Consider the following 22,023-nt stretch of genomic DNA (forward strand, 5'->3'; position numbering starts at 1 on the left):
CTGGCAAAGAGAGGAAGAGGTCACGGTGGGAGTGATAGGCTCCCAGGCTTGGCATAGGAATGGGATCTGAAATCGATTTTGATGGAGGTGGCCACTGCACATCATACTCAGATGGCACTGGCAGTGGAATGAATGCAAACATTTTCGGCTTACTCGTGCCTAATGAATGATTTGGGGGCTTGGACCCCTGGATTGCTGTAACTTAGATGGGGACTGGAAGTCCTGTCCCAGGATGTCATAACCTCCAGGAATATAGCTTGCTACTGCAAGGTTGCAAATTTTGAATCTGTGAGGTCTTGTGACCCCCAACTGAACAGTAGGGAGTATCATTTTAGATTGATTGATACCCTCAATTGTGATGAGTTTACATCGTTTAATGGTAGCTCCATAGGGAACTTTGTCTTTCCTTATGAGGGAAATTTGTGCATCTGGGTTATCAAATGCCTTGCTCTGGCATGCGGGGTAGCTACCTGGAGGAGGTGCCACATATATGGGACCCTCTGCTAGAGGACCTAAGGACTTTGGATTTGTAACTGCCAAGGCAATAGTGGGAGTACTTGATTTATTATTAGGACATTTTGCCCATGTGGGTAAGTGGCCACAAACTTTGCAAGCCTTGCAATAGCTCTGGCTATAATCTGTTCATGGCACTGCCCCTGCGGAGGGTGCAGGCTTGTTAGCTTGTGGATTCCTAGGAGAGGGTTTGAAAGGCGCTATGGGCAGTGCCTGGGGCTTTTTTCGGCACTACTCGGTGGAATGTCCGGCTTTCTTGCAGAACCCACATACAACGGGCTTCTGTGAGTGCCCATTCTTGGGCAGAGGGATGCTGATGGTTAAAGAAGGGGACATATTTTGCATCCCAATGAGCTTGCATGGGCGTGATGGGTGTCTCAAGTGTTGGCGAGGCGACAGCACTCTGCCAGAGTCTTGGGCACTTTTTCACATACATGGGCTGCTAGGGCGGAAGGCGTGTAATATAAAAAGTTTTCAATCTTGAACCGCTCAAAGATGTCCTCGGCAGTGGAGACTCCCAGGGCCTCTAGCATTTTAGAGAGGGCCCTATCTGATTGCTATGCCCAATCAGGCCAGGTCTGTCCTGCTTCTTTTATCCAGTCTCTCCAGCTTTGTCTCCAGCATTCGGTGGTGATCTCAGTACACCTTTGTGATCACCTGATGCACTTCCACCCATTTCCCTTGATCCGCCTCAGTAGGGAGACTTCGGCAGGAGCGAGTGGGTATGTGCTAAAGGCCCTTTCTGCCTTATCGAGTCACACCTTGGGGCTGGAGAGAAGCTGGTAGTGCCAACTTGGACCATCTAGAGCTCATGGGCCCGCTGCTTTTCCTCCCTTTCGAGCCTATCCTTTCTTTTCTTGTTCTTCCCTTCAAATCTGTCTAGCCTATTTTGTTCTTCCTTCTTCGCCTTTCTTTCTTGTTCTTCCTTCTTCTCCTTTCTCTTGTGTTCTTCCCTTACAAGTTTATCTTCGCTCCACTTGGGCATAAAGGTATAAGCCTGAGTGAGGGGGGATGCACTAGGGGCTGGAGAGGAGCTGGTACTGCCAACTTGGGCCATCTGGAGCTCATGGGCCCGCTGCTTTTCCTCCCTTTTGAGCCTATCCTTTCTTTCTTGTTCTTCCCTTGCAAATCTATCTAGTCTATTTTGTTCTTCCTTCTTAGCCTTTCTCTCTTGTTCTTATATATATATATATATATATATATATATATATATATATATATATATATATATATATATATATATATATATATATATATATATATATATATATATATATATATATATATTGTGAAGTTTATCAATTTTATTTTTAGAACAATCATTTGCCAATTGTTCCCTGGGTGGGTTGTTGCCTCCTTACTTTTGTTTTTTTCCTTTATAGAAGGAGTTGATGTCTGTCATGGGGTGCTGACAGTGTTAGTCAGGTTCGTGGCAGGAAGCAGTCAGCAGATGGGTGGCAGCAGCAGGTATACTTACCTGGGATTTGGTCAAGAAATGCAGTAGCAGCAGAAAATCACTTTGTTGGTCTGCAAGTGATTGTCTTCATGATTGGCTAGAGGATGAGGATCTCTACGTCCACTTTGCGAGTGGAGCATTGGAAGTCAACTGCTATGTGACTGGGAGGCGACCTGGTTACTTTGACGGACAGATGGGTTTTCTGTGTCTGTGTTTGCTTCTTCAGAGTATCAAGAGGATATGGAGAGGTTAACAAACTTCTTCACTTATTGGCAGATTATTTCATGTTTGAGGAGGTGTTCCTGTTTTGATAGCGAACAGCTATCATCAATAATTCGCCTGATTACGTTATGTAATCTTTATCCTGTGGTGGTAGCAAAGTCTACCTTGACAATTCAATTGAATTGGTCTTTGATACTTCTGTTGTGTTAACTGTCTCCATTATTGTTGTTATGCTGCCCATTACTTATTATTGCTGCATGTATATATTTATGATGGTTTTGTCATTATTACAATTGGTGATGAGCAAGTGTATGGCTGTTGATGATGGTTATCATTATTATTATTATTGGTGATGAGCAAGTGTATGGCTCTTAATGATGGTTTGTTTATCATTACTGTTAATGCTGAGGAGGAAGTGTATGGCTCTTTTGATGAATTTTGTTTATTCATATATTTTGATAAATAAATTAGTTAATACTATATATTTTGGGTTCTCTGACTGTCTAATGATTATTTTCTGCAGCTTTCTTTTCAAATACCTGACTCAACTTGTAAATTTTGTAAATAAAATAGTTTAAGGTAACATTTTTCGTTTTGTTCAGCTCCTTCCTCCTTTTACTGCCTCAATTTCTGGCAGTCACTCCAGTCCCATTCCTTTCTTTTTATTTAAGAACCTGCTGAACCAAAAGTGGTTTTATTTATAACAATATATATATATATATATATATATATATATATATATATATATATATATATATATATATATATATATATATATATATATATGTGTGTGTGTGTGTGTGTGTGTGTGTGTGTGTGTGTGTGTGTGTGTGTGTGTGAGAATGCGTGTGTGTGTGTGCTAGAAGTATCACTACTTCACAGCACTCCATGTCTTCTCATTAGAGTCCCCCCACAAAGCAAAGGAGATGAGATCCTTGGCCACTCCTTTTTCAATTAAAATTTGACAATTGATTTGTCAGGGTCCCAGTACCCTCACTTGCTAAGCCTCTCCAAAATCGCCTCTCTTAATCTGCTTCTATGACTCCTCTGGCCGAAGACTCCTCTTTTCAGGCAAACCCTTGTTTCCCTGGATGACACATGAAATGCCAGCACCGGAGATTAACAAGAATCGCTCTTGAAGATCAGCACACCTGAACTGCCTAGGGCGGCAAACACCTGCAGAAAGGAGAGGTCATATAAGGCTGGGCAGGGGTCAACAAGGACAGACGCAGACAGGACACTGACCCACTAACACCCGCTGTGAGATATACCATCACCTGAACAACCAATCATCCTTTGTATGGCCAACAGCCTACCCATCCAAGAGCCACCCTAAGTGCCAAGTGGAGAAGTCCCACTTGCCCAAGAATCCATTGACTCTGCATCCATGGATCTTCGCTCAAGGGATTAAGTTAGTGTGTGGTGGGGAAGTGTTCAGTCATTTATCTTGTACTTTTATCTCAGACTGTCCTCTTTTCTCATTGCATTGTGCTTAGACCTTGAATCATTGTAAGTAACCAATTATCAATGTTAAAGAGTAATTTACCTGATCATATTTTGACGTCATCTCCTTCAGCCTTCAGCGCTCCCTTCGTAAAGATTAGTCTGTGCTTCGGCTTAGCCAGTGATTGTGTTTCTTTCTCTATATTTGCAGAAAGGGTGAGTGTACTGCTGTATAACCATCTGCCTCCACTGTGCCCCTATGTCCATCAATCGAGCATTTCATTACTTATTGTGTGGCACTCTATTTCTTTTAGCACTTGTGCAATTTACCTTGAAAGGTGCCAAGAGCCCAGCATGTACGGATTCCTTGTAATTGATTCTTCTGAGCAATGTAAATACATTTAGGTAATTTAGACCGAGAACTTCTCTCCAGATTCCTTCCCTTACCTGCAATATCATTCTACTTAACTTCATTCTTTTTACTGGAGTGTTGGTCCTCAGTCAGATGTGTCACTGCCAAGGTAAGAACTTCAAGATCAACCAGCACTCGTAAAAATTTGTATACATATACATATACATGTATACATATATATATATATATATATATATATATATATATATATATATATATATATATATATATATATATATATATATATATATATATATATATATATGTGTGTGTCTGTGTAGGATCTACTGGTCACTTTTCATTTTTTACCGCATATGTATCTAGTATTTATTACCAACTATTCCCTCGTATCATCTCGATTTCTTCATATATTGGGAACACCTTTCACTACAAGAGAGAGAGAGAGAGAGAGAGAGAGAGAGAGAGAGCTGGTTTGGTTTTGGTAAGTATTATACTCGACCGATTAAGCGAATATGGTGATGTTTATCCATACATCCGCAACCACACTTTGCGATCCTTTAGACATTTTGCAGTAGGCTTGTGAAGACTGAGATAGATAGGGTTAATCATTACGTTAATCTACATATATGATTTATCTTCATAGTGGCTTTAATAATGGAAGTTGCTTTCTTCATAGATAAACAAGTCCTTGTTTATCAGGATAAAAGCTTAAGGAAATGTACCGCATGCTCTCTTCCTGAGACATTACTCTTCTACTTCCAGTTGTAGGAGGAAATCCTACTCTTTTCTGCCACAGGAGAGCTCTCCTCGTTGCGTCTCCCTCGGTGAGAGACGCCATTACGTTCTCCTTTCCTTTCTTGAAATATCCTTACGCTGACTTCCCATTTACTTACACTTTTCTTCGTTCCTTCCAGATCCATTAGTATTGGAAAGGTTTTGCCTTTTTCTTCTTGTGATGGACCTATTTTTGTTCCTGTTCTTTATGGGAGATTGTAGATCCCCTTCTGCTTTCCGTTATGAGTGAGCATTCATCCTCAATTCAGCAAGAAGAATAAAAATAGATTTCCCTGTTTCTTGTGAGAAATATTTCTTTACTTTCTCCTTCCGCTACTGAGATACCATAACAGTTCTTCTTCTTGACGCTATGAAACTCCAGAAAGCCTCCAGGAGACGTCCTGGTTGGACACTCTCGCATCCGTGTTCCCTTTCCAAGCTAGGCTTACTAAATTCCCCGTCCGCGTGGAGTGAAATTCCTTGACAGTATGCCATAGGTGGCGCAAATTTACGGTTGAGCCTCTGGTCGGAATTACATAGGAAACCGAACGGAAGATCAGACTGGAAGGAGCTATTAGCACTGACAGGGATGAGGGTCATCATGGCTTTACGGAAAAGACGTTTTCTTTTCTTAGTGAAAGACATTTCACAGGATTTTTTCCTTTTTCTTTTTGAGATATGGCTTAATCTCTTCCCGGTTTCCAGTAAACGACATTTCATGGCAATCTTTATGGTTGTTAAGTTATTCCCGACTTATATTCTGTTTATTTCTAATCAGTCAAATATGGATATTTTGAATCACCCGAAAAAAGTTAAATTTATATTTGTCACCTTGAATTTTTATTGTATAATCAAGTTTTCAATATGCACGGCGGTTTATGACACTTAACAATAATTAAGATCTCAATATTGTTTCAGTTCGTAATTATTTAGCATTAAACGTATAAAAAAAGGACAGGGAAAAACGTTGGTAACAAGCTCTTCGCACGGCTAATGAAATAGAGAAGGTATCCCCAAGCCAGGTTTTGAAACTCTCCAGTGATTCATTAAATTTGCATGCAATGTCTCCGTCGAAAAAAGCGAGTGCCCAACACCACGTCAGGACCTAAAGCTCTCAAAAGAATAAGTAAGCTTTACATGAATGAAGTTGGGGATGGGGGGTGGGGAGTGATTGGAAGGGATTTAATCCAGTGAGGAAAAATAAAAGTGAACGAAATATCTTTGCAATTCATGAAAGCTGATAGGCCACGTGTTGTTCTTTGAAAGAGGATGTCAAGAGGGCCCAATTGAGACATCTTTTATTTCGGAATTTACGAGAGAGAGAGAGAGAGAGAGAGAGAGAGAGAGAGAGAGAGAGAGAGAGAAGAACTACTTGTACCTTTTGTCCTTTAATTACTAATTCAAATTAAACTTCATCATTTAGGCCCTAAATGATGAAGTTCAATTAGCGAGTTGTTATAGATAACACTCCACCCATAGGGAAAAAAAATGTAAAAATGCTAGTTTTTTTTTTCTCCCAGCTTTCATCTACTGCAAGTCTTCATGATAAAGACGCGAGAGACCTGAGCGCCCTAAAAAAAAAGAACTTCCATTTCTACATTTTTTTTCCTTTGTTTGGGGTGGAATCTAGATTTACTCAAAAACCTTTCTAATCCTTCCGATATAAGTGATATAAGTGTAGTAGACCGTATTTTCCTCTTGAGAAGAAGTGATTTTATTTATATTTACTGGAACACGAGAAACAAGTTTTCTTGATGGAAACTAATATGCATGTGTTAATGACTGCTTTCTTTGAGTTACTGCTGACTGGTTTTTCGTTTGCTGATAGTTTCCACTGGGTCTTAAAAGTCAACTATTTTTGAAACTAGATTTTTCTACGTTCGTTCAAGAGTCTAAATTTCCATTTTGTCCTTAATGAATACATGAAAATATGACCATCATTTGCCGGAAATTACCTAATATATTGCCTTTGTCTGCGTGTATTCATATGCTTTATATTAACAAGAATCAACGTGACAGCATAGTTAGGGCAGACATAACTAGCAATCTTCGTGGCTACAGTTTGTGTCCGATAATCTATCATTTGTTCATGATTTGTAAAAGATCTTTTAATCTTCCGCAAATCTATCCGCTTTTTGCAGAGCTAACAGCTGACGAGTAATGTTAAAAATCGCTGGACTTTCCCGATAAACCTAAACTTCTTTCTCTACTATTGTAGAAATTTCGTTATGGCATAGTTGACTGTTAGAATCTTGTTTTACATGTTTAATTTCATTCACCAATGGAAATATTGGAGTCAGGCATTAATTTAAACCTAATATTTACACAATATCTAGATTTCTTTCGAAAATACTAACCCAGCGAAGTAGATAGTGGCTTTATATTTTTATAGGTTTTGTCCGAGTCTAACTTTATGAAATATATTTTCTGGCTATATTTTGTGAGCTGCCTCTGCTGCTTACTTTTGCAAGATACTGCTGGTAACACTTGTTTCGGAAAATAAAGATGATTTAAACATTTATTTTATAATTAATCTTATTCACGAACACTACCGTATTTTCATCATTGTTGTTAAAAAACTTGTTTTCATAATAGAGAATATTATATTCTTCGTTCAAATACGAGCTCCTGAGTCTTGTGGAATAGTAACAGTGTTGGGGCTATGTAGATGTCAGATTTATATTTAAACAGCAAACAACAAAAACGGAAAAGAGGGTAATTCATTATTCACGAGAAACTTACCCTGAGGAAGTACACCTGTCGTAAATAAACTATGCACCATTTATTATCACTTAATACTGACAAGAAAAGACATATTGATGAAACATTGGCTTACCATGTATTCCTAACGTTCATACGCACACACACAGATATACATACACACACACACACACACACACACACACACATATATATATATACACACATATATATATATATATATATATATATATATATATATATATATATATATATATATATATATATATATATATATATATATATATATATATATATATATATATATATATATATATATATATATATATATATATAATATATTAATATATATATATATATATTAGAATCTTAGATCTCTCACATTGTTTACACTTGGTTTTAGTTCTGGTAGAAATACGTCTTTTATGATACTCAGGTTTACATTAAGCTCCAAATGGCTTTGATTCCGAATTTTTCAGGGGAAATGATATATTTTCCCATGAGAGAGGAACTACTGAAAATCTTATTTTCAAAAGGTTACATACTTTTTTCCTCAAAAAAAACAAAACATAAAAAAAGGCACAGAAACATGCTATAGGAACGTCAGTGTCATACTATACATAAAAGCAAACTGCACAAAAGTACTTGCATCAATAGCTAAGTCACGCTAATGACCAACTACGCAATCAAAAGCCATGTTGCTTCCAAAGCATGTTTGTATATAAATTCGTGTATCTGACACGAACATTTATTATTTTATAAATAAAAGTTACGTCCAGTATGTTGCAAACACCGAAAATTCAAGTGAATTTTTTTAGGAGAATGAAATTGTAATTAGAAGTCTGATTTTCTAATGTATAGTATTGCAATTTAAAAACATGTTTTTCATCCAGCTTTAGTTTTGCTAAACTGCCTGAAAACATTTGCTATTATACCGAGTATGTAAATAGATATGCTTCATATTTCCAGTTGTTGTTATTATTATTATTATTTATTATTATATTTGAAGGGAATAGACCCTCTTTTTAACAAGTCTTATTAAAAAGGATGGCTGTATTATGCGAATTTATCTTATACAGTATCTTTTCTATTTTCCTTATAATTCGCTTTTCGGCCTCAGCGATGTTGGTCAGCAACTGGCCGATATTCATACTGGAAAAGGATAATGTGTGAAATGCGGGAAGTCTTTTATTGAAATATCTAATCAGAAATCGGTGGAAACCTTCGTCGTCAGGACTCAGGTTCTACTTCAGATACCGTCGACATGTTTCGACCATCTCGTTGGTCATCCTCTGGACGTGGTTGAAAAAGATCTGGAGAAACAAGGCGCTTGGGTCGGTATTTATAGGAGGGGTCCTGAATTATGATTGGCTGCCGGGGTAGGTCATCTCAGGCTGAGCCTTCTCTCCCATGTTGATGTTCGGGGCTCGTCTTGCATGCGAGCAACATTGTAGTGCTGGGGATGAATGGGAGAATTTAGATCCTCAGATGCTGAATTTTGATTCGCTCGTTCGCTATGGGGGTCACTTGGTGCAGGTCTCCTGGCGGCCGTGTGTAGGAAAGGTTTCCTGTGTAATATTGAGGGCTGGTTTCTCGTTCCCAATGTGCAATGCTTCCTAGAGGCGTAGACGGCGGTGGTCCGTAGTTCGGTCAATTATTTCCATATTTGTGATTATGTCTTTTCTTGCAATTCTCTGGTTATGGGCGGTCCTGGCATGGTTAAAGATGGCTCCCTTTTGGGCATGGCAGGAAATCCTCTTGGAGAAATGCATGGTTGTTATACCGATGTAAGAACCGAGGCATCCTCGGATGGGGCATGAGTACCAGTATACCACGTTGGTTTTCTTCAAGGGGTCATGCTAAGGGCGGCTGGATTGTTATGTATCACCAGGCTGCTCGTCTTTTTGCTCATGTAATAAATGACCAGATGAATATTCTTATTGGGGACAATGGGGCTGATATTATTCTCGATGATGTTCTTGAGGGCACATTCATCTTCTTTATATTTATGATGAAACTGTCCTTTATAGAAGAGATCTATGCATTCAGGGGCATTTTTCGATGTTTACCTTGATAGACTCTTCTATATTCAGATTTGTGTGTCCATTGTCAACAAGGGTCTGGGCTACACGTTCCATTTCTCTGTGTGTGTCATTCCAGGAGGAACAGTGCGAGAGGGCCCTCCTGACGTAGGTGCTGATGGTAGAGCGCTTATACCTCTCGGGGCACTCACTCGCCCCGTTCATACACATGCCCAGGTTCATGTGCTTCGTGTAGACCTTCGTAGAGAAAGAGGCCTCTCTCTGCTCCACAAGGAAGTGCACGTACATCCTTGGCTGGTCTGTATCATCGAATACCCTTTGCTCCACAGTGCCCATATAGAAATTGGCAAAGTGGACTCCAAGGAGAGAACCCATCACCACCCGTCGATCTGGGTGTACATATGGCCACGATGGTACATATTTCCAGGAAGGCACAGAGGGCATGCTCAGGGATGTTCAGGGATGGGGTTGTGGTGTCCCTATACACATGGCCCAAGGTTTTAGGGCCTTCAGGAACTCTGCTGATGACTTCAGGCTGTGGCTGCCCTGGATTTAGGGGGTCAGGATGGCATTCAGCCTCTTAGCCAACTGGTATGTCAGGGCAGGAATCTGACTGATGATGGGTGTAGGGGGTTACCTTGCTTGTGCATCTTGACATTCCTGTAGATGTACCCCAGGTCATAGTCTCCCTCAATTGGTGGTAGGTGAACGGAGTTAGACGCAGCATTGACCATCTCAATGATCCTGTTCACTTCCCACCTTATCTCGTCGACAGGGTTCTTAGTAATTCTTCGGAATTGGTTAGTATCGGCCAGGGTATTTTCCAACTTCCAATGGTAGTCCTCGGTGTTTATGAGGACAAAAGCACCAGACTTGTCGGTCCTAGGAACGGCGATGCTTTCTTTCTCCCTCAATTGCTTGGCTGCCTCCCTCAGCCACCGGTTGATGATGTTACTCTTGTAGTCGCCCCGTTTGGTAAGGGCCCCAGTCAACAGGAGGGGTTGAAGGGCGTCCATTGTTCAGAGGTTGCCAAGGTCCTCTTGTCTTTAGATATTATCCATGATATATTCGATCTCAAGGTGCTTGTCCAGGGGCCTTGGCCGGATGATGTAGTTTTTTGTTGTTCCATCCTCTTCCTCTTCCTCCAAAGAGGATGGAGCAACAAACAATACCCTCCAAGGGTGAGGGCACCGCAGTGACATCATCGTGTGCCTCCGTCGCTTGGATGAGAAAGATGCAGAAAGAAAGGTGAGAACCATCACTAAGAAGCTGATCGCCCTCAACGGGGACAAGCTACACCTCCCCAAGAGAAAGAGGGATATATAAAGCTCACAACTTATACTCTGACTCCCAAAGAAGACGAAATCCTGAAGATGGGCCTTAATTGCCACTACATCACCTTTCCAAGGCCCCTGGACAAGCGCCTTGAGATCGAATATCTCATTGATAATATCCAAAGACAAAAGTATCTTGGCAACCTCTGAACGACAGACGCCCTTCAACCCCTCCTGTTAGCTGAGGCCGTTACTGACCAGGGCGACTACAATAGTAACATCATCGACCGGTGCCTGAGGGAGGCAGCCAAGCAGTTGGGGGAGAAAGAAGACATCACCGTTCCTAGGGCCGACAAGACTACTGCTTTTGTCCTCATAAACACTGAGGACTACCTTCGGAAGTTGGATGATATCCTGGCCAATATTACCCAGTTCCGAAGAATTACTAAGAACCCTGTCGACGAGATCAGGCGGGAGGCAAACAGGATCATAGATGGTCAACGCTGCCTCTAACGCCGTTCACCTATCACCAATCACAGGAGACTATGACCTGGGGTACATCTATGGGAATGTCAAGATGCACAAGCAAGGTAACCCCCTACGCCCCATCATCAGTCAGATTCCTGCCCTGACGTACCAGTTGGCTAGCAGGCTGAATGCCATCCTAACCCCTTATGTCCTGGCAGCCACAGCCTGAATTCATCAGCAGAGTTCCTTGAGGCCCTAAGAGTGGCACCTCCCAGAGGATGCATTGCTTCGATGGATGTGGAGTCCCTCTTCACCAATGTCCCCATCGATGAGACCATCCAGATGATCTTGGACCGTGTGTATAGGGACCCCACCACCCCATCCCTGAACATCCCTGAGCATGCCCTCTGCACCCTCCTGGTATGATTGCACCAAAAAGACCCCTTTCTCCAACCATCAGATGGATGGGGTGGTGATGTGTTCCCCATTTTGGGTCCTCTTTGCCAATATCTATATGGGCACTGTGGAGCAAAGGGTATTCGATGACACAGGCCAGCCAAGAATGTGCATGTGCTACATTGACAATACCTTCCTCAGCTCCTATTCGCAAGAGGAGATTGAGAACCTAAGGTGTGCTTTCCACAACCATAGCTGCCTCAGTTTCACCATCGAACATAGCCAAAACCACTGCCTCCCCTTCCTTGACTTCCTTGTGGAGCAGAGAGAGACCTCTTTCTCTATGAAGGTCTACATGAAGCTCACGAACCTGGGCATGTGTATGAACGGGGCAAGCGAGTGCCCCAAGAGGTATAAGCACTCCACCATCAGCGCCTACATCAGGAGAGCCCTCTTGCACAGCTCCTCCTGGAGTGACACACACAGAGAAATGGAATGTGTAGCCCAGACCCTTGTCGACAATGGACACAAACCTGAATATAGAAGAGTCTATCAAGGTGAACATCGATAAATGGTGCCATCAGGAACCTAGCCCTGATGCCCCTGAATGCATAGAGCTCTTCTATAACGGACAATTTCATCATAAATATAAAGAAGATTAATGTGCCCTCAAGAACATCATCGAGAATAATGTCAGCCTCGTTTACCCCAGTAAAAATATTCATCTGGTCATTTATTATATGAGCAAAAAAGACGAGCAGCCTGGTGATGTGTAACAATCCAGCCGCCCCTCATCATGACCCCTTGAAGAAAGCCAACGTGGTATACTGGTGCTCATGCCCTTTCCAAGGATGCATCAGTTCTTACATCAGTATGACAACCACGCGTTTCTCCAAGAAGATTTCCTGCCACGCCCAAAAGGGAGACTTTAACCTGACAGGACCACACATAAGCAAGCAAGACCCTCATAATCAACAAGCAAATAATCAAAATTCGGACATCTGAGGATCTAAAAATTCTCCCATTCATCCCCAGCACTACAATGTTGCTCTCCTCCCCATGCAAGACCTGAACCGTGAACATCAAAATCATGGGAGAAATTCTCCCCGATCCCCAGACCAATGCCCGCAGCAAGCCCCTGAATCAACATAATTCAGCACCGATTAAGAACCCCCCTATAAATGCCGACCCAAACGCCTTGTTTCTCCAGATCTTTTTCAACCACGTCCAGAGGATGACCAACGAGATGGTCGAAACATGTAGACAGTACTTGAAGTAGAACCTGAATCCAGACGATGAAGGATTCCACGGATTTCAGACTGGATATTTCAATAAAAGACTTTGCGCATTCCACACACTGTCCTTTTTACAATATGAATATTGGCCAGTTGCTGACCAACATCGCTGAGCCCGAAAAGCGAATTATAAGGAAAATAGAAAAGATATTGTATTATTGTTATTATTATTATTATTATTATTATTATTATTATTATTATTATTATTATTATTATTATTATTATTATTATTATTATTTTTTATTATTATTATTATTATCAAACCTCGTTCAATTGGGGTCAGCTATAAAATATTGCTAAGCATAATTCTTGGTAACAGAATAGCTGTATTGCATGAAGAAAAACAAAAGTCGAAAAAAGAATCTCATAGTAAATTATAAAGTAAAATAATATCTACGGAAAATAATGGTCTGGAAATTGTAGATCTATGAAGAAGACAGAAAAATAAGTCAAAAGTAACGCAGAACTTTTATTTACAATTACACACCCCATCTCTAAGTCAGGTGAATCAGTTATCTTATTATTATTCTTGAGAACGACTCAACATCTACGTGTATCAAGCAAACTTGTTTCACATAAAAATTCTCAAGTAGTGGAAGTAGGAGAACAGTGTTTATCTAAAAAAGAAAATTACAGTTATGTTCTAGTTGTTTTGCACTTAAAAGAGTAGGTGGAAATATTAACCACTTTTTATTTTTCCTTTTCCGTGAAAACTCCAAGTTTTTCTACAGACATTGCATCAATAACCTTCACAATTACTGAAATACCAAGTCTTACTAAGTCTTCAGAGAATTGGGTGAAAATTAAATCATTCAAATATAATTCTTTTTAAGAAAATCCTAGGAGGCACAAGTCCACCCCACGCTCCCGCCCGCAGCTATAATTGAACTGATGGCCCAAGATGCAAATTTCTCTTAAAAGGCATTAAAATCACGATCTTCAAAACATATCTCGTCTCTATTTTCCCTCAGTTAGTGTCCCTGATATCGAGATATCGTTTTTTGAAAGTGAGCTTCTAAATTTGAATTATATTTCGTGAGATTTCTTTCCTAATTATGAATATTTCAGGAAGGGGAGAAGATTGAGAGAGGGATTCCTCTCACAAAAATAAAGACGAGAAGTCAACGCAACGGAAAAAAGGGAATATTAGAGTAAAAAGAGAAATGTGCGCAGGAATAAAGTGAGGATTAAAGTCAGGATGATGAAGAAATGGGGAGGAAATATTAGCAACTAATATTTTCCCTTTAAGAGTTTCTTTTGGTACTTGGCCGATTCGTAGGCTGCAAAGCCTTTGTTCCTGTTTATATTTTCTGGCAAAAGAAGAAAAATATTGATTTTACAAGTTTCATGCAACACAAGAAATTACTAGTAAATCATTAAAACTTTTTAATAGCTGCGCAATTTGCATTACATTATGGAAATTTAGATTTCCGTACGATTAAACCTAGAAAGGTGCTGGTTTTAGCTGGAATTAAATACCGATTCAAATAACGATATAAATAACGATTTTCTTTTTATATTACGGATATAGCTTAGATCTAATCGATAACTCACGTCCACACTAATCAGTGACCATTTTGCCTTGCATTCCACCCATGTCTACGGAGACTTCCACCCCAACCTTTTTCTCTTCTTAGATGGAACCACGAGCTTGCAGACTGGACCACCTTTGAAAACTTCATGGCTACCTGGTCCATAGAATACATTAACACTCCTACATAGGATGGCTTTTTTTTTTTTTTTGCATTATTTTGCGACAGTGTAACAGGAGCAGCGAAGGCGTCCATGTGAAAGAAACAGTACACTGATGCCCAGTATAATGATGCTTGGTAATATACTGTTATTCCCAAATCAGGGAAATGAATCACAGAATTAACAGACAATTTAAACTTTTCAGGAAGCATAGGATAGATTGACTGCATGTCTTACTGAAAGAAGTTATCACACATGCTACTCAGGTAGCTTATGAAGCAAGCTTGGAAACCCTGTATCTATGGCGTGGGCAAGTGCACCAATCTATTGCCAAAATATGGAGGTGGTTTAACAAAAATCTCATTAGCGCACCTCATCCTGATCTCCAAAATGAAGCAGAATGCATTGCTCTGCACCTTGCTGACAGGACAAGAACTATTCACCTTCCTCCTGCAACTCAGCACCGCCTAACGGCACTGGAGCCCATCAGGAATATGGCCATAAAGGCTGCCTGCAACTTGCCTGTTGATACAGCCACGCCCCTTTGCCATGGGGGAATTTAACCTTGTTCTCAACAGAGGTAAGGATACTGCACCTGGTTCTGATTTAATCACCTATGTCATAGTAAGGAACTTGGGTAACCCTGCAAAATCTTATGCTGATAAATAGAACTTACCCTGAGAGAGCCAGACCAAGGAAAGAGAACCAGCAGGATAATACTCCCATCCTGAAACTGAAGGAATCAGGGGCCTACAGACCCATTGCTTTAATTAGTTGTACAGAGAAGGTGGCAGAGATGATGGTCCTCAATAGGCTAACCTGGAAGACAGACCCCTTACACCCACGAATATTTGCATACAGAAAAGGTATTGGGACTCAGGAATGCATAACCAATGTCCTGTCCACAGTTAATGAAAAAAAAGCTTTCTGGATTTCAAAAAGGCCTATGAATTGGCAAACCCTGCTGTACTCTTTTCCCTTGTCAGAAAGGTGTAAGGTAACCTACTGGCGTGGACATAGAGCCACACCCTGAAAGAGAGGCAAGCATCCACTTTCAAGGGGCTTATTCTGAGTTCATTGAACGTGCACATGGGACACTGCATGGAGTACTTCTTTGTCCCTTTCCCTTTGGTGTTCTCATGGAAAACCTTACTATTCCAAACCTATCTCAGGAGGGTATAAATCTTCATCTATGCAGGTGTTGTCTACATTGTCTGCCCACAGCAACCAGGCAACATTCAGTTAAAGAAAACCCAATTGACACTTGACTTGATTGAGGAAAAATGCAATGAACTGGGCCTGAAGATCAACACCAACAGAACCAAGGCAATGGCTATAAGACACACTCAGGTATGTAACAATCTCTCAATCATGGGAGAAGCCATTGAATGGGTGAATAATTTAATTTCTTTGGGAGTAAATATAAAATATATGCTCTCCCATCAAATGAAATAAAAATCTTGAAAGAAAACACAAGATGCCACTGAAATGCTATGAAAAGAATCACTTTCCTTTGCTGAGGAGTATTAAGCCATTTCAGAATGTTGTACAATTAAAGTGATACAGAATGATTCTATGAATATCATCACAGGTGCACCAATGTGGACCAGAACAGAAACAAATCTTCCATCCCTCTCTCCCAGGATTGAGCTAAATCCTCCCAAAAACCACATTGGAAGTTTCTTGCAAGACTGAGAAGGGTAAACATGCAAGAGGCAGCTTCTGCAACAAAGAAAGAGACACCTTGTGACACCTATGTTGAGCCTCCCCTCTGGGCTCCCATTACCTTCAACTTTCACTTTACCACTTTCCTTGCAAGCAAGGAACTATGCACTCCTGCTCAACTCAAATGGGCGGTGTAGGAAGCCGTAGATGGCACAGCAACCCCGATTACATACTACACAGATGGCTTGGTAGACCGAAGCATTCCTGTAGCAGCTGCAGCAGTAGTCTCCTCCTTGAAGGGGAGCTGGAGACAATCAAACACAGCCTCAACCTATCAAACATAGCTAGTAACATCCTGAAGTCACTAGGAGACTCCCCAAACAGACAAGGCAACACCACGATTTACACATCACTGAAAATATTGACATATTTCCAGCGTTCCTTTGTTCGTACCCATCCCGCAGATAACCACAGCTCCAATAACAAGTGCTTCTCTTTCGTGTTGCCGTCGACCTGGCAATGATGTTAATATTCAGTTATTCATTGAATTATTCATTTATTTATTTATTCATGTATCTCATTTCAGTTTTTATTAATTCTCTGTAAAAGAAATCTATTGAGATAGCTATTTGTCTATCCATCCACGCTTTTCCTGTCTGCCCTCAGATCTAAAAAACTACTGAGGCTCCAGGGCTGCAAATTGGTATGTTCATCGTCCACCCTCTAATCATCAAGCATATCAAATTGCAGCCATCTAGCCTCAGTAGTTTTTAATTTATTTAAGGTTAAAGTTAGCTGTGACCATGCGTCTGGCACCGCTATAGGTACCAACAATAAAGGCCACCACCGGGCTGTGGCTGAAAGTTTCATGGGCCGTGACTGAGAGTTTCATAAGCCGTTGATTAGAATTTCATACAGCATTATTTGCTGTACAGAAAACTCGGTTGCGCTGAAGAAACTTCAGCATATTTTTTACGTCTTTATTTATATTTAAATTCATCTATTTATGTTCTTATACACACACACACACACTACATATATATATATATATATATATATATATATATATATATATATATATATATATATATATATATATATATATATATATATATATATATATATATATATATATATATATATATATATATATATATATATATATATATATATATATATATATATATATATATATATATAATATATATATATATATATATATATATATATATATATATATATATATATATATATATATATATATATATATATATATATATATATATATATATATATATATATATATATATATATATATATATATATATATATATATATATATATACATATATATATATATATATATATATATATATATATATATATATATATATATATATATATATATATATATATATATATATATATATATATATATATATATATATATATATATATATATATATATATATATATATATATATATACATATATATATATATATATATATATATATATATATATATATATATATATATATATATATATATATATATATATATAATATATATATATATTATATATATATATATATATATATATATATATATATATATATATATATATATATATATATATATATATATATATATATATATATATATATATATATATATATATATATATATATGTGTGTGTGTGTGTGTGTGTGTGTGTGTGTGTATGTATATGTTATGTGTTGTATATAAATGCATTTTTATATTATTTTTGCTAGTTTATTCATTTTTTTTTATTTTATTTTTCTTATATACATTATTTATTCTTAATTTTTCAGTTTTCAGATTTTTATTGATTGATTTATTTTTTATTATATTTTTAGTTTTTTTTGTTGTTAGCGGTTTTTCCTAATATAATGCTAGAACCACTCCCTTTCCTTTTTATTCTCCTCTTCCTTAAGACTAAAACTCTATTGCACCGCTACCACTTGCATACTTACGCTGAAATCTTTATATGTATGGATATTATGCACTCCATTCTTTCCTTCCTGAGGAAATTGTCTTTCTTTCCCAGGCCCTTCCACTCACTGGGACTCTAAGCTATAGCTATAACTCTTTCTCTGTCGCTGGTGGGTAACAGCAGGTTTAACCCTCTACTGCCCAAGTGGACGAATTAGTCCGCTAATTAAAATACACGTGTAATGCTGTTATTTTGGGTTGGTACTTCTGTCTGCCCACATTGACTAATTCGTCCTCTTACTAGTGCTTCTTCCTGACTGACTCCGCCCATTATCACCAACATCACCACCAGTACTAAACAATCTTTCGGAGGAGGAGGATGTGTTGATTTTATCCTCGATACAACATAATTTTTGTGTATGATGGATGAAATACAAAGTAAATAGAGTTATTTTTAAATTATTTCTTGATAAATGTATATATTATCTTACATATAAATGCAAAATAACATGTAAATACTATTTGCTTTGTGTTTTATTGTTGTTTTTAATTACTGGACCTTTTAGTCAGTTGGGAACATCGGAGCACTGATAATTATAGGCCTAATTAGTCCAACTGGGCATAGCAAAGAAAGACCTTGTTTTCTTACAACATATCATGATATACTCAAATATAGAGATTGTTATGTACACAAATTATTGTTTGACATCATTGCCAACATCTCTGCGACCACAGTCATCACTACAAAGCCACAACTACCACCATCATCGCTGCAACCACTGCATACTAACCATCATCACTATAATCACTTTTATGACTATCTACATTACCTCTTTGTCTAGATATTCCAAAATCTATTTTCTATGGAAGAAGATTGCACAAATTAGCTGCCAGAAATTTGGAATGCATTCAGGAAATTGAACTAAATGAAGTACTAAGTGAAGAGGAACCTGATGATGATACTAATGATCCACCTATTACATCGGAAGACTTTCATCAAGATATAGAGACTGGTAGGTTTATTCTAAAGAGTAAGGTAAAATGACTACTTTAATCTCATCTTTGAAATGCTTTTTTTACTTAAAAAAATTTAAACAGTACTTGAAATTATTGGTAACTTTTCCAAGCCTAATGTAGAATAAAAAAGGGCTGTTGACTATACCGGGAAGAGGGAACATAGTTGAAAACCAGAGTTACAGTATGTCTTCAGTTTATCTTCAATTTATTTTCAATTTATTTTCATTAGAAGAGGATGAAGTTCCAGTGCTTGAAGATAGATCCATCTGATGCTGGAATCGAGGATACTCCTCATTCCTCTGATGAAAATGAGACTGTTGTGCTAGAAATAAGTGCTGCTTCAGAAACGCCAGGAACATCATCAGGAGCCTCTACCAGGAAAGTAAGAAGTAAATCAAAACTTTCTGCTACTTCATGGAAGGTAGCTGATTCTGAGGTATCTTCATCACATGAATATCTTGGCCAAGATCCAATATTCAGTGATGACCTACGGCAGCCATTTCAGTATGTGTGTGACTTCCTGATGATGACATTATGGACACTATTGTAGCACAGTCAAATCTCTATGCAATTCAAAAAAAATCCAAACAAACCTCTAAATGTTGACCGTAATGAACTAGAACAATGGCTGGGTTTGAGTATCTATTTTTTTTCAATAAGTAAACTTCCGAATATCAGAATGCATTGGTCAACCCAGCTAGGTCCTCTTAGGGAAGTTGCTGCAGATGTTATGAGTCGTAACAGATGGGAATAAATAAAATCCAAATTTCATATGGTTGCTAATTCGATCCTCGATTCAAACCCCAGAGGAAACAGGGACAAATTATTCAAAGTCCGCCCCCTTGTTGATAAACTGAGAAGCAAGTTTCAGCAAATCCTGATGACTCAAAATCTTTGCGTTGATGAACAACTTGCTCCTTCCAAGGAGATAGTAGTTTCAAACAGTATATACCTAGTAAACCGCATAAATATGGGTATAAGTTTATGGTTCTTACAGACAGTCAGGGTATGACTTATGATTTTATGCCATACACGGGGAAAATTGATCAGTCGATGACCAAAATGTTCCTGACCTTGGTGCTAGTGCCAATAGTGTGTTACATTTGGCTCAAGTAATCCCTACAAACTGCAACCATCTTTTATTCTTTGATAACTGGTTTACCTCTGTGCCACTCATGCAGCACCTGTCTACCAGGGTATTTGGTGTTGTGGAACAGTCCGGGTTCCTCGCTTGCCAGGAATAAAGAATTCGAAGGATGCAGAGAAAGCTTTAATGAAAAAGGTAGAGGTTCATATGAAGAGCTAAGAAGCACAGGTGAAGGATGTGAGGTTACCTATGTCAAGTGGTACGATACTAAAATTGTGAATATTGTGTCAACTTTCGCAAAAGCCAACCCCATCAGTAAGGTCTCCAGGTATGACAGAAAACTCAAGTGTAGGATTGATGTAAACTGCCCTGACATTATTTGTAGTATAACAAGTCAATGGGTGGAGTAGACTTGGCAGACTGCCTTATTTCCCTATACAGGATAACTATAAGGTCAAGAAATACTACCATCGCCTTATTTTCCACATGATTGATATGGTAATAGTAAATAGCTGGCTACTCTATCGACGAGATGCTGGAAATCTTCATATACCAAAAGCCAGATATCCTTCCCTTGCAGTCTTCAAACTGAAAGTTGCATTTGCTTTCATGAAAAGAGGAAAGTCCTCAGGAAACCTAAAAGAGGCAGGCCATCAAGCCTGAGGGTAAAAGTAAAAAACGAAAGGTAGGACGACCTGCTCAGGCAATTCCTGATAAACCTATTCGATCTGACCTTGTAGGACATTTCCCAAGTGTTGATGATATAAGGAGGATTTGCAAGAATCCGGGATGTAAAGGAAAAACAAATATTCTGTGCATGAAATGTAAAGTAAACTTGTGTCTCAATAAGAATAACAACTGTTTCCTAAAATTTCACACACCATGAGTAGGAAATGAGATGATAAGGATTTTACATCTTGCATTAGTGTTCCATTCAAAGGAGAAGCATGTAAAGAGGTTAATCAATATATATTAATGCAGTTACTTTCATAACATTTTAAATTATTCAATTACATTCTGATTTCAAGGAAAATTACAAGGCAAACATTTGAAAGACTAAATTACTAATTTATTATTTTCAATGTTATGTGTAAAATAATGACAAGCAAGCAGCTATTATTTCTTATTTATGAACTTTATTCATGTATAAACTTCCTACAATAAAGTATTAAGCAAAATATAAAACAAATAGTTTGATAAGAACCTATGTTTTTACAATATTGTTGCTGAAGCTGTAGAACAGATTGGCTGTTCTGATGCCCGACTGGACTAATTAGTCCACTAATTCTAATTTAGTAATAATAACATAAATAATTAAAAAAACTTATATGAGTATATATTGGTGCTATATGAAACCATTGAACAGGGAGAAAATTTTTTTTTCTTCTAAATAAAAAAATTGGGCAGTAGAGGAGGAGTTGCAACTCTGACTGTCCCTCTATTCCTTTAGACCCTCAAAAAATCCGAATGGTATTTAATCCGTTTCGCAGTAACACCAATCTAAATTAACCCCTTTTGTGTTGGTCTCTGCTTATTTCTTTTTCACAGATTTCAAATAGTTACGGGGTTCCCTAGAGCATGAGCCTGTGCCAGCATAAGGCAGGTTTAATCAAAGAATGCGACAACGACT

General features: G+C 38.5%; 1 pseudogene; it reads left to right on the plus strand.

Moving 5' to 3' along the window:
• The first annotated feature begins 18,711 nt into the window (after nucleotides 1-18,711).
• Nucleotides 18,712-20,550, plus strand: LOC136829698 (piggyBac transposable element-derived protein 3-like; annotated as a pseudogene).
• The last annotated feature ends 1,473 nt before the right edge of the window (nucleotides 20,551-22,023 follow it).

Source organism: Macrobrachium rosenbergii, chromosome 45 (genome assembly GCF_040412425.1).
Source record: "Macrobrachium rosenbergii isolate ZJJX-2024 chromosome 45, ASM4041242v1, whole genome shotgun sequence".
NCBI lineage: Eukaryota > Metazoa > Arthropoda > Malacostraca > Decapoda > Palaemonidae > Macrobrachium > Macrobrachium rosenbergii.